Genomic DNA, 12,695 nt, shown 5'->3' on the forward strand with positions numbered 1-12,695 from the left:
AGAAAGCATTTAAAAGGAAATAAGAAGTAGGGATGTCTTCCTGTTTAGTACATCAAGCAGATCGGAAAACGGGACTTCTTGAGGTGCACACCCTAGCTTGTGTTTTACCTTCTGTAGTGCTGTCCTCTGTGCTAAATCTCTTCCTGATGGTGCGCAATACCTACTGGAATGGAACAGCGTGTACTGGTTGCCTACCTTAAAGAAAAAAAGGTGTGTGGTTCTGTGTTTCTGCTAAGGAGCTGATCAGCATCAGGTTTCTTATCATAATACGCACACTTACTTATATTTAGATTTGTATTTTGTTTTGGAGAAAAAACAAAAACAAAACAAGCAGAACAAAACACTGTTACATCTCTATAACAGTGGCTCTTTTAAGTTCAGAATAAGTGTGTGACCCACTTCACTGTTCCCTTAACTGGACTGATTTATATCCTGTACATTATACCTTCTGTGCCAGGTAGTGTTCTGAGCAAGCACGTTGAAGCTCTGTTGTATTGACATGTGGCCTTTCAATTCATTCCCTAGTCACAGCAACTTCTCTTTTTATGCAGCTTTCTACCTAAATCGGCTTTGCTCCTTTTCTTACCCTGCTGTGTGTCCTGTTGCAGTACACTGTCCCTGGCTTCTCTCTGGTTTTCTCCCTTCATGTGCAGTGTTCTTTGGTGAAAACATCTTTTGTTTTCTTCCATGCTGTATTTTTTTTCCTAATTCTTTTCTATTATACTCTCCAGGGTTTTGCTTGCTTGTTTTCTTTTCTGTCTGGCCAGCCTATATTGACTTTCTTGGACATTAAAGATGCTTAAAAGCAGTTTGAAAAATATATTCAGAACTCTTAATTTCCTAAATGATGTTGGCAGCTTTCTTTTCTGTACTCAGACAATTCCTATCCCCTGTGGAGTCTGAAAGCTTGGACTGCATGGTTTTTCTTTTTTCTTCCTCTTTTTTTTTTTTTTTTTTTTGTGTGTGTGTTCTATGACTTGCAAACTGATGAAATGTTAACGCAGAGCAATCCATGCACGAGGAAAATCCATGCAAAGCCTTGACAACTCCCTGTGCAAGGTGTACACAAAGTAGTTGCCACTGCTTGGAGGCACTTCATAAGAGCTGTGGTAGGAGACTGAGCATTGCCTAGACTCTGGTCAGGGTCTTTACTCCGATCTGTTTATTTTTGAACACGTGTTGATGGCTAAGGAGAGGTTGTGTGTGCTTCCGCATCCTAACCTGACTCAGGGTAGGATTTCTGTGGCGAGGACATGGTCCCAAGGTCTGTTTTAGCTTTCTGGGCCGTCTCAATGAACCTGAGAAGGCACAAGGCAGAAATGGTGTCTTGATCAAGGAGAGAGAGAAATGGTGTTAGGACTGGCAACAGAACACAGTAATCCCTTGCTTGCAGCAATACAGCTAGCCTGCCAAGACCACTGCTTCTCACACGGTTGACTTGTCCTCTGCTGTGTCTTCGTGTTATGGCAGTCAATGTAATTCAAGGTAGCCTACTGGTATCTGGAGTGTGAATTTTAAAACAGCTGTTGAGATAGCATCCAGCAAATAGGCCACAGGAAAACATGGGGATTCACAGATCCAAGTTGTGCACATCCTAATTAGGAAGGACTAGGAATAATTCTGTATTTTAAGGAAAAAATAGGAGATTAAGATTATTCCCTTCACGGGAAAGTAACCTGACAAATTTTCCAGAGAAGAGCTGGCATGATTGCCCTTGGTATAATATGAAACCCCCACACCAGAGGGTGGGGTTAGATTTACAAAGGCTTTCTCTGTATGGTGAAGGAACATGCCAGAGTATTGCTGCTAGAATACACATATGCTGTATGTCTTGCCTAGATCACTGAGGGATGTCAGACAAACAGACCTCCTTCAGAGCAAAACCACAGTTTGTATGTGTGGTGCTCTCTTCCCATTCTGGCTAGTAACTAGTGTGGGCAAGACAATTGCTCTGGGTCATACAAGCCAAATAAGCATGAAAGCATGTTTTGCAGGAAGAAAAACAATAGCAAGCTGACATAAATATTTTGGGTGCTTCAAACTGATTTTGCAAACACTCTGGCTGATTTTTTTTTTTTTAGATACGGATACAATGAAAGGTTATAGATATCGTCCCTATTTGTTTTCAAAGGTCAGCCTTTTCATGAGTAATATATAGCCACTTTGCTCTTCTTCATATTCTGCTCTATTCTGTGTATTTTAATTATCCGAGGCGTTTTCTCAGTCGTCGTGTTTGAAAATGAATTGTAGCATTGAACAATGCGTGATCTATGCAGAACTTCAGCCATAGCTTGTGTCCAGATTCTGCTCTGCATGTATCTGTCGTTGTAATTCAGTGTGTTCTGGGTTGCTTGTTAGCCTGCCTTTTTGGACGATTGCCACACATTGATATAGAATAGGAAAGCTCAGACTGACCTGCCCCGATACCTTCCTTGTGCCAGAGAAAAGGGTATGTATAAAATGATTTCTGCAGCTCCAAGCAGGAGCTAACACTTGTGCCAGTCATGTATCACTGCACACTTTTTTTTTTTTTTTGAGTGCCTGCTTGACAAATGTCCTCCAAGAGCACCGATGTTCTTTCAAAGCCACAGCCACGTCCTATAAAAACGTTGGAGTCCTCAATACCTTGTTCAATAGCAAATCTTTGAGAGATTTATCAAATTATATGGATAACTCTAGTCATGAGACCAATGTAAAATACCAGTATCACAAATTGTTTGAAAAGACAGTGATTATGAGAAAAAATAAGTTGTACTTGAAATACCACAGTAATATCAGATGATATTTAATGACAGTGGCATATAAACAAATGAATATTAAGGGACTGATGTATACTCTAAGTTCCTCCCATTACATATTTGTTCTCATCTAAATCAATTTATAAGGATTTTAAAAGAAATATTTTCTCTAACTAGCATCTGCTGGGAGTTAATGAAAAGGCAATTGAAGTCCTGTGCAGAGTGATGACCACAAAGCACGAATAAATGCTCTGAGTGTGATTTGTCCTACAGACCGAAGCAAGCAACACCAGGTGCAGAAGAGCTGAGCTGCATGGAAAGCAATGAGGTCTGAAGAGAGAGTGAGTTGTTTGGAAGCGGACCCCTAGTTTCTTACCTTACTTGGGGAAAGAGATTTTTCAAAAGTGTCCAAGGAATTGCTTTTATGTTAACTATGATGGATGCTCGTGTCTAAAATCTAATGTTTGCTCAAGTCCTTTGTACCTCTCTACCCCTAACTGTCAAAAAATAGTGGGCTTGGGAGGTTTCATAAACACCACCCGAGTGGCAGAGTGACTGACGTGCTTGTAGCAGTTTTGCTTGTGATTACTGTGCTGTATGTGCCTTGTCTCCAGTGTGTCCAACTTGTCCACCCACTTTCTGTCGTGCACCCCTATAGCTGAACGCTGGTGTAGTTTTCAAGTACAAAAAGCATCTGTCATTTTGAAACTTGTGGACTGGTTTGGATATCCAAGTCCTCTTCCCCAAATTGTCATTAAATCATTTATGGACTTTACAGGACAGTTTTACAGGCATGAAGAATCCATAGGCATTGGCAGGAAAGATAACAGGTGAACTGGCTTGGCCAAAATTAGCCAGATCTTGTTTGTATATGTTAGAGGTGGATTATCAATGCCAAGTCTACACAACCTAGGATAGACCTTGTTAAATGATTTGACATTCAATAGAGTTTGGACCATCAGTTTCAACTCATCGTTCATATTGTCCTTGTCATCATGTTATTCACAGGGCTTTCAGGATATTATTGGCATCTAATTTGGAGTTTTCCTTGATAAGGTGAGAAGTGCCTTGCTGTTGAATCCCAAAGATCAGGAAAGAGCCTATGGATTCTGAAGCAAACATTGATATGCAAAAAACAGCTGTGATTTTTTTGGTGTTGGGGTTAAATGCTTAACTCTTTCTTCCCCTTTAAAATAGCCTACTCAAAAGTAAGGCGTGCTGTCTGTGTAAACTGTGATGTAAGTGTCAAATCCACCACCAGCTCTAAGGGTGGTGAGTGAATGCCTTTTATACATAGGTCCTCAGCAGCAGCCAAACCTTTTCGTGTGTGAAAGCATAAGCTATCTAGGTGAAAGTTAGCTGTCAACACTACCTTTGTAGGGACACATCTCATTTCATGTGAGGTTAGGAGAAATGGCTGGAATTACGAATAGTGGTTCAACTCAAAATACAGGACCCCATATTAAAGGCTTGCATATTAAGATTTTAATATTAAAGGTTTCCATATTAAGATTTGCACCCCATATTAAAGCTGATTGATTGATTTTCCTCCTTATCTACACCTCATTTGCTGATACAGATGTTTCTTCTGTATAACCTCCTGCACTGTGTGACTGGAAATTCTTTGGGAAAAACTTTGTAAACCAGCGTGTCTGTCTAGCTTCAGTTAATGATGATTCCTGTTTCTAAACCTGGTGCTTTTGACTTTGTTTTCTATGTTGTGCTCTGAGGGCCTGACGAGGAATACCTAAGAGACATAATTAAAATGTTTAGCTAGAGTATGTCTTGGTTATATTGACTAGCCTTTTGGATGTAGTACTGTAAGTAAAGAACAGTACCTTTTGTGTGCTCTCTTCTCCCTCCCTCTCTCACTCCTCTCCCATCACCAAGGAAAAGTTTCCAGCCTGTGTATCTTGAAGTATCCCTTGTGGTGCCTTTGTAAGCAGCATCTTAAAGGTTATTGCTAGAGCCTGGCTAAATGTTACCATCTCTTTAGGGAGAGTGACAAAATATCTGCTAACGTGGAGCTAAAATCTTTTAAACCTTTTAAATCTGGTAAATCTTCTGATAATAAGTAAGAAATACTTTGCCTCTAATATTTCATTTTATGCTTTAAAGTGCACCTGCTCACCCGTGCTCTACAAGGAAAATTAAACATTAACAGCTTCTCATTAGTATTATAAGCCTTTTGGGAATATCAAGTTTCAGGAAAAAATATTTGTCAGTCTGTGGATGAATTTTCAAACTCACAGCAGGTGAATAGCTTAGGAGAATGTTATGAGAGAGCTCTCTTATATGGCTTGTTGGTTTGAACCAGGAGTAGCTGAAATTTTGTAATCTTAAACTGATAGCTAAAGTTTACAAATCAAAATTTAGAAACTTAGAGATGTAGAAACAAGTCTGTAATGGCAGGCAGCTTTGCTAGCCTTGACTGGAGGGGCACTGATCTGCATCACCTGGGCAGGTATTTTCCTAAGGGCAGGTTGGAAGATTGGGGAATTGAGGCCACCTGAGTGGAGCACCTTCCCCAAGAAGACAGGGTTTCACCCCTGGAGGGGCTGGCTTGGTGAGTACCACAGGGTGAGCACTTGTCTTGTTTTGGCTGGGACATGCAAGACTGGAGCCTGTGAAGAGGCTGTAGATGTTGCGTTATGAATCCTGCAGCCAGCTGCACTTCTCTTGCAATGTTTTAAATTTATGCAGGGTTTTCGAGGAATGTGTCGTGCTCTTGCGTGTCCTTTCAGATTAGAGTTGCTTTGAGTGGTGTTACCTCATTAAAAAAAAAAAAAAAAAAAAAAAAAACCTCTTTCCTAATGGCTTTTGTTTCTGGCTAATTGGGTGGATTTCATTTACAACATGTTGTAGCTAAATATAGTACAAGCTTTCAGTGAATATAGCAGTAAGGGTGTAAGTACTAGTGTTAGGTGTTTCTGATCGTGAAAGTCTGCTGATGTTCAGGCATTTAGGTGCCTAAATGCCATCACGTGTTTTAGTTCAACGTAATTATAAAGTTGCATCTCTAGCAATGGAAACAAGATTAAAAAGCAGACCCAAATGCTAAAATTAAAGTATGCTTATTAGATTGCTTATCTTGCAATTGATTTTTCAGTATGTCTGTGGTTAATCTTTGCAATTTCTTTGCCACAGTGGGAAAAATGATCCAATGACTTTCTGCCTGTGTATCGGGAGATTTCTGAATTTCTGAACCATGAATTGAGTCAGTTATGTCTGCCCCGTTGGGGGGGGAGATCCTAACACAAACCAGTTTATCAAGGCTAAGAAACAAGATCCAGGAATGCATTTGGTTAGAGATTTTGATAAATATCTTGTGTTTATCCATGTATATATACATATACACCTTGGTGAATGTGTATGGATACATGCTCTGAAATTTTGTCAATCTGGATAATCAGTGTAATTAGCTGAGACTCTTGAACAGCCGCATCAGATGATTTCCCTTCAGAGATAAACAGCGTTTTTCTGTAGAGCCTCATTTCTCATCTTTTCTCATGAGTAAGATACATAATTTAGGGGAAAGTAATGGAATTTTGGGGAATATCAATTCATGGATCTAGATGATAGAGGCTGCCCTCTGAATGGAATATTTAGAGTGCAAATGGATGGGACTTTCGGGAGGCCTTGAATGTGTCACTGGCATTTCTACGTTCTTGTAGGCCTTTTTGAGAGTCCAGACTACAACTGCTGCCCAGGGGCAAAGCTGAGCCTGTGTCTCTCACTAGTAGGTCATAATTAGTGACTGTGTCAGGAGATTAGCCTTGTCAGATTTTCTGTCTCTGAGTAAAAACCTCAGGAGCCCTGAGCTGCCCCTCTGAGGACTGTTTGATTGGTATCAATGTCTGCTTGCTCTCTGAAGGTCAGCAGAGCATTTCCATCTTACTTCCCTCTGTCCTTTCCCAGTCAGGGACTCTCTCCCCTCACTGTGCTTCTAAAAGGGTGTTTTTAGGAAATAATTATGTATGCTACCAATAAGACTATGAACCTAAAAGCTGAGATAACGTACAAGGGGGTATCTGAACATACTGGTATCTTTGTTCGCCCTTCAACTCTGATTCAGCCAAATTCTCCCTTTCTTCCATTTCAGAAAAATGCTCCCCTCCTCATATGGAAAAGATTACTGTGTGGAAAAATAACTGCAGAGTGTAGCAGATATAAGCTAATAACTGCAGTATGAGAATGATCTTTTGGATCTTTTGTGACACAACTACCTTGTATTGAATAGGTACCACAGGTAATTAGTGGCACCATTGGGTAGGTGTGACATCAGTTGACCCTTGGAAAGGAGGAGAACATTCAGTGCTTTAATATCACAACCATTGTCCCTTCATATGCTGACTAATTTTTTAGAGAGAGCCTGGCAGAATTTGCTGTGGCCTTGTGGTTTTTTAGTCACCTGTCTCCACTCATATGCATACAATTCTGTCAGAGCATGTCTGGCATGCACAAATTCATTTTCTAATGTAAAAGGTATATTTACCAACACTCTGCATGAAGGAGTCAGCTATATGTGAGCCCATTTGTTTGAAAATAGGAGATGGACAGAAAAACATAAAATAAAATTGTGCCATCCATATCTGTATGCCCTCCTCAGAATCAGGTCTGGATTTTACACCATATAGAAGATCTTGCCTAGAGTTCAAATTGAATTGAACTGAAATGCAGTAAAAATGTAAATGGAAACTCCATTACAGGCTATGGGAAGCGTGAAGTGAAGCCTGCTAAGCAGGCTGAATTTCAAAAGCTAAGTGCCAAATTCATCTCTGACACAAGTTTTCCAAATCCACCTAAGATTTCTCATATATGTTACAGTGGTAAAGCAACTTGTTTTAAACAAAGCTGAGCTGTGTTAGGCTTGCAGGTTTTAACATGAGAGAGTAAACCAGCTGAGATTATTTTTCCCATCTTTATTCAAGACTTTATTTTTTTTGACTGCATCTCTATATTTGCCTCTACCCACTTTTCTCCTGCTGGTATTTTAGAGATGATTGAATGCACAAAAGGAAAATTATTTGTTGTAGGCTTTGAAATACTGTGCATGTTTTCACTGCAAATATATTACCATTAAGTCTACAATGGCTATTTTTTATCTAGGAATTGTCTGTATTGATCTTTGAAGAGGCTATCATATGTAAAAGTATTTTATGTGATTGTTTATGTATTGATTTAAATATACATCTCACACACACAAAAAAGTTTATATATATATATATATATTTTTCCTTAACTACACACATTTGATACCTGCATTTGATCAAAATACTGTGCAGAACTCTACATAAAAAGTTTTGTGTGAAATATTTTAGTGAAGTGTAAAGCTACAAAAGGCTTGGCCAAATCTGGGATAGAAATCTGATTTCTAATTGACTTTTGGGGAGTTGTCCTTGTACCACTATATCTCTTAGAAGTCTCTCTGGTATTTTGGAGGCTAAGCAGTGATTATGGGACTTTGCTGAACCTCATCAGAGTTCCACTCACCCCCCCCCACCCCCCCGGGTAACTCATCAATTATCAGCTATTTGATTTGATATCTTTTCATTCTGATGCTTGCATTGCAGTAGCATAACATTTTCCAATTTAATGAAAAGCAACAGAATCTGAAACAGATCAAGATGGGTTTTTAAAACATCATTAAGGGGGCTGTGTGTGAGGGCAGTTGGAATAAAAAAGATAATGACATTTTTATTCAAAGGAAACATTATTTGTTTACATTCCCATATCTTCAAGTTAGTTTGGTTCATTCCAAAACACAGCTATTTTAATCACGTTTACTGCATTCTAGTGTTCAGGAGTGGAGCAATTTCTCTGGTCATTTTAGTGAACTGGCAACACTTCCCTCTGAGGCTGAAAGCTTTCACTACCTCAACTGCAGATCAAGTCATCTTTGTCCAGATCTTTGAGCTAGATTTGTGTGGAATTTCATCATAGGAATTTGAGTGCCTGTTACTTCAAAGGAGTTTTTGGTGTCCAAGAACTGTCTTTCAGTCAAGAGGTAGTGTTTTTCTTTATTATTGTTTTTTCTCTTTTTTTTTTCTCCTTAAAAATTCTACAATTTTATTTTTATTAAATTCAAAATAATGTTCTAATTTGCCAGTAGTTCTGAGCCTGTCAACAGACAGTAATCCTTCCCCAGTTAGGTTTCATGGGGATGTGATGAGAGCTTGTGGTCAGGTAAATGAGTTGAAATGTCTGGTAAAGGTCAGGGCCACACAGAACCCAAGGGAGTATTGCTTATGGCTCCAAAGCTATTTAAACACCGTGGTTCAGCTTGGCAGATACCATTCACAGAAGGTCATCAGAAGGAAAGTTTGCTTGCTTGGTTATTTAGATTTATTTATTTATTTTATTTTTTTTAAAGTAGGCATGAGGTGCTGAAGTAAACGAGGTTATGAACCTATATTTTTTATACCGGTGCAGAAAGTGGAGTTTAGGTGTAGAAATACATTGGAGTCAGGATGACTTTGCAAATCTGGTATTGGAAATTATTTTGGAACTGCTGTAAAAAGGGGGGTAATAGGTGCAATTTGGGATAAATAAGCTAATCACAATCACTCAGTCTGATCACAGGTTCTGATGCATGAAGCCTTACTCTTATCCCCCTTAGAAGTCACTGTAAAAGCAGCATTCAAACTGGGAAAAAAAAAACAACATGTTTAGAAGTTTGATTTCAGGCCTGCCGCTGTGTTTCATTTCAGTTTGTAAAAACCTGTGCGGAAGGCTGTGCATTGGTTTCAGTCTTGTACAGCATTCAGAAGTGTCCCTTCTTAGCAGTAAGCATGGCAAAGAGAATAATACTCTGATGGTAGCATATCACATTTCCCCCCCATTTTGGAACAAGAATGGTAAACAACTGTTAATAGTGTGCACTACTCCTCTTCCTATATAAAACATATATAAAAGGTAAAAGAGATGTAGATCTTAGAGGAGACGTGGTTAATGACAAAGACTCGTGTTTTAAATTTATTAACTGTCTAAATTATTTAAAAAGTAATGTGACTTCTGATTTTAAAAAATTTACCTTCTATATATGTTTTATATAGGAAGAGAAGTAGTGCGCACTAGACTCCATAAATTAATTACTGTTTTAAATATATACTTAATTTGGTACTTACAAAAAATCAGAGAATCACAGAATATCCCGAGTTGGAAGGGACCCACAAGGATCCCTGAGTCCTACTCCTGGCTCCACACAGGACCAGCCAAAAATCAGACCACACCTCTGAGAGCATTGTCCAAAAACTTCTTGAACTCTGTCAGGCTCGGTGCTGTGACCACTGCCCTGGGGAGCCTGTCCCAGTACCCAACCACCTCTGGGTGCAGAACCTTTCCCTAACCCCAGCCTGACCCTCCCCTGTCCCAGCTCCATGACGTTCCCTCGGGTCCTGTCGCTGTCCCCAGAGAGCAGAGCTCAGCGCCTGCCCCTCTGCTCCCCTCGTGAGGGAGCTGCAGGCCGCCATGAGGCCTCCCCTCAGCCTGCTCTGCTCTGGGCTGAACAAACCAAGGGGCCTCAGCTGCTCCTCACACGCCTTCCCCTCTAGACCCTTCACCATCTTCATGGCCATCCCTTAAACACTCTCTGATAGTTTTATGTCCTTTTTATACTGAGGTGCCCAAAACTGCACAAAGTACTCAAATAGAGGCCGCACCAAGGGCAGAGCGGGTCAAACACTTCCCTCAACCAGTTAGCAACATCGTGCTTGATGCACCCTCAGAACATCTTCTAGTCCTACATCCCAGTCATTTATGAAAACATTAAAGAGAACTGGAACTTACGGGCCCGTATGCTAGTCACTGCTTTCCTGTTGTTGCAGAACTTGAACACTGAACGCAAATAAACATCTAATTTCTCTTCCAAGTGCCTTTGGAAGATTAAATACACTAATGTCAGGAGGAAAGAAGGTTTAGCACTGTATCAAAATACATGGGAAAAAAAAAAATGCTTCAAAGGGTCACTTGCATATAATCTGAATGATACTGAAACAGCCTTTGATACATATGTTCAGTATGTTCAACTCTGTCACCTTGTCTGGGAACCAGGGAAGTTCTCTGTGCTAGAACAGCCAGAACAACTCTGTATTCTAAGTATTTCTTCTGCTTCTTCATGTTACCTACTTCTTGCTGCTACTCCCCAGCAAGAATAAAATTGTCTCTAAATAAATGGTATCTTGAACTTCCCAGCTAATTTCCAAGTATCTTTTGCTCAGGGTTATGTTCGCAGTACAAAATAAATAAATAATGTGAAGGTTATTTCCATCTCTCTAGCAAGAAGATGATCTGTTTTTGAGCAGTTGGCCAGAGACTGTTATGTTAAAAACCACACACTCTTCCTCAGTGGATGAGGTGCACTCTGGGGATGGAGTGAAAGGCAGGAGCTGTCTCTGATGACAGGTCTGTTGTGCAGTGTTTTTGGCAGAATATAGATAAGGGAGGTAAACTGGTTAAAAGTCCTGTTTGTTTACAATGTCTAAGTCCTGTTTGTCTTACAATGTCTTCTATGGGTCCAGCTTGCAGGAGATTGGAGTGCCTGTCTGGACGGGTTTACACAGGTGATTATACAGACCTGTGATATCTACATGGTAGTCCTGGTATGAAATCTGCCTTCTGTACATTACTGCTTATACTGTCCCGCTTATACTAGAAGAAGAAACGGGTAGCTAGAAAAGATGATGAAAAAGAAAAACAACCATTATTCCTTTTACCCTTCCTATCTGTTCTTCCTAATCTTTTTGGATAACCAGCATAGATTAATGACAGATCATAATATGATGTTTAATTAGGTTTTATTGTTTTCACTTGCTCTTTATTTAAACTTGATCTATACCAGACATAAAAGTAATGATTTGGATGGTTTTATAATAGTAGATTTTTAAAGACTTTGACTTCTTTTTGGCTGCTTGTTAGTTATAATGTTCCTTTTTTTTTTTTTTTTTTTTTTAATCTTTTCTATAAACAGACAAAGCTGTAAGCTGATGGAAAATGTGGTTCCTTGTATTTTGATTCTTTTATATTTCATATTGTTTTATGTTATTTTAATGTATGCACACACATACACTTACATACATAAAAGTTGCAGCTGACATTTTGAAATAGAGAGTCATGTCCAAATTTAAATAACAGTGAATTTATTCTATAATTAGGAAATACGACCAACTGGGGATCGGTGAATCCACGTTTAAAGGGGCACAATGGAATTCAGTGTGATTTTTTTTTTTTTTTTTTAACTACTTCATTGTGTACACATACAAGAATTTAGATATGAAGTACCTTTTTATAATCACGGAAACTTTCTCCTCATTTTTCCTCTGTGTAAGAATAACATTCAGTAGCTGCTTGGCATCATATTTTTCATGAGTTTTTTACCTCCAGAAAATGATTTATTAACTAGAGTTCAGCTGCTTTTTGCTTTTGTTGCTGTTGACAAAAGGCATGTTTAAGCATGTTAAATTGGCTTAATGCAGTGGACAGAAATGATGGCTAAGAGTAGCAGAACTTGCTGCCAACACATATTTCTTCTTTGTACCATTTATAAGGAATAGTTAATCTGACCTCAAAGAAAAGAAACATATGCTCCACCAGATAAGGTGCTAGAGATGAATGAATCTGTCTGCTATGGAGCATTTGTTGGTTTAAGAGGGAGAAAAAAAAATAAAAATTAAAAAAAGGGAGCATGAGGGAAGGAAGTCTTAGACAGCCAAGTTCCAGAAGGAAAAAAGTGAAGTAAATCTGGGAAGTGACAGAAATGAAAGAAGAGAAGGGGGGATTAATGAGAGGGATGGTAAAAAGGCAGCTCTGCTGGCAGTCAGCAATCTCTCTATGGCTTTGCTTCTTATTTTGCCCTCAGTTGTGGCTCTGGATTGTGGTTTGAGTAGTGTGGGTCTTTGAATTGGACTACTCGAAAAGTAGTGCTACATTAGGGGCGTAGTTTGGCAGTTGCCTAGCACT

At 39.3% G+C, this 12,695-nt stretch overlaps 1 long non-coding RNA gene across 1 annotated transcript in view; it reads left to right on the forward strand.

The window, feature by feature from the left end:
- The window catches only part of LOC118166889, an 88,662-nt gene that overhangs the window by 18,525 nt on the left and 57,442 nt on the right, over positions 1–12,695 (forward strand). The gene's annotated exons all lie outside the window — the stretch shown is intronic.

This window comes from Oxyura jamaicensis, chromosome 4, assembly GCF_011077185.1.
Source record: "Oxyura jamaicensis isolate SHBP4307 breed ruddy duck chromosome 4, BPBGC_Ojam_1.0, whole genome shotgun sequence".
Lineage (NCBI taxonomy): Eukaryota > Metazoa > Chordata > Aves > Anseriformes > Anatidae > Oxyura > Oxyura jamaicensis.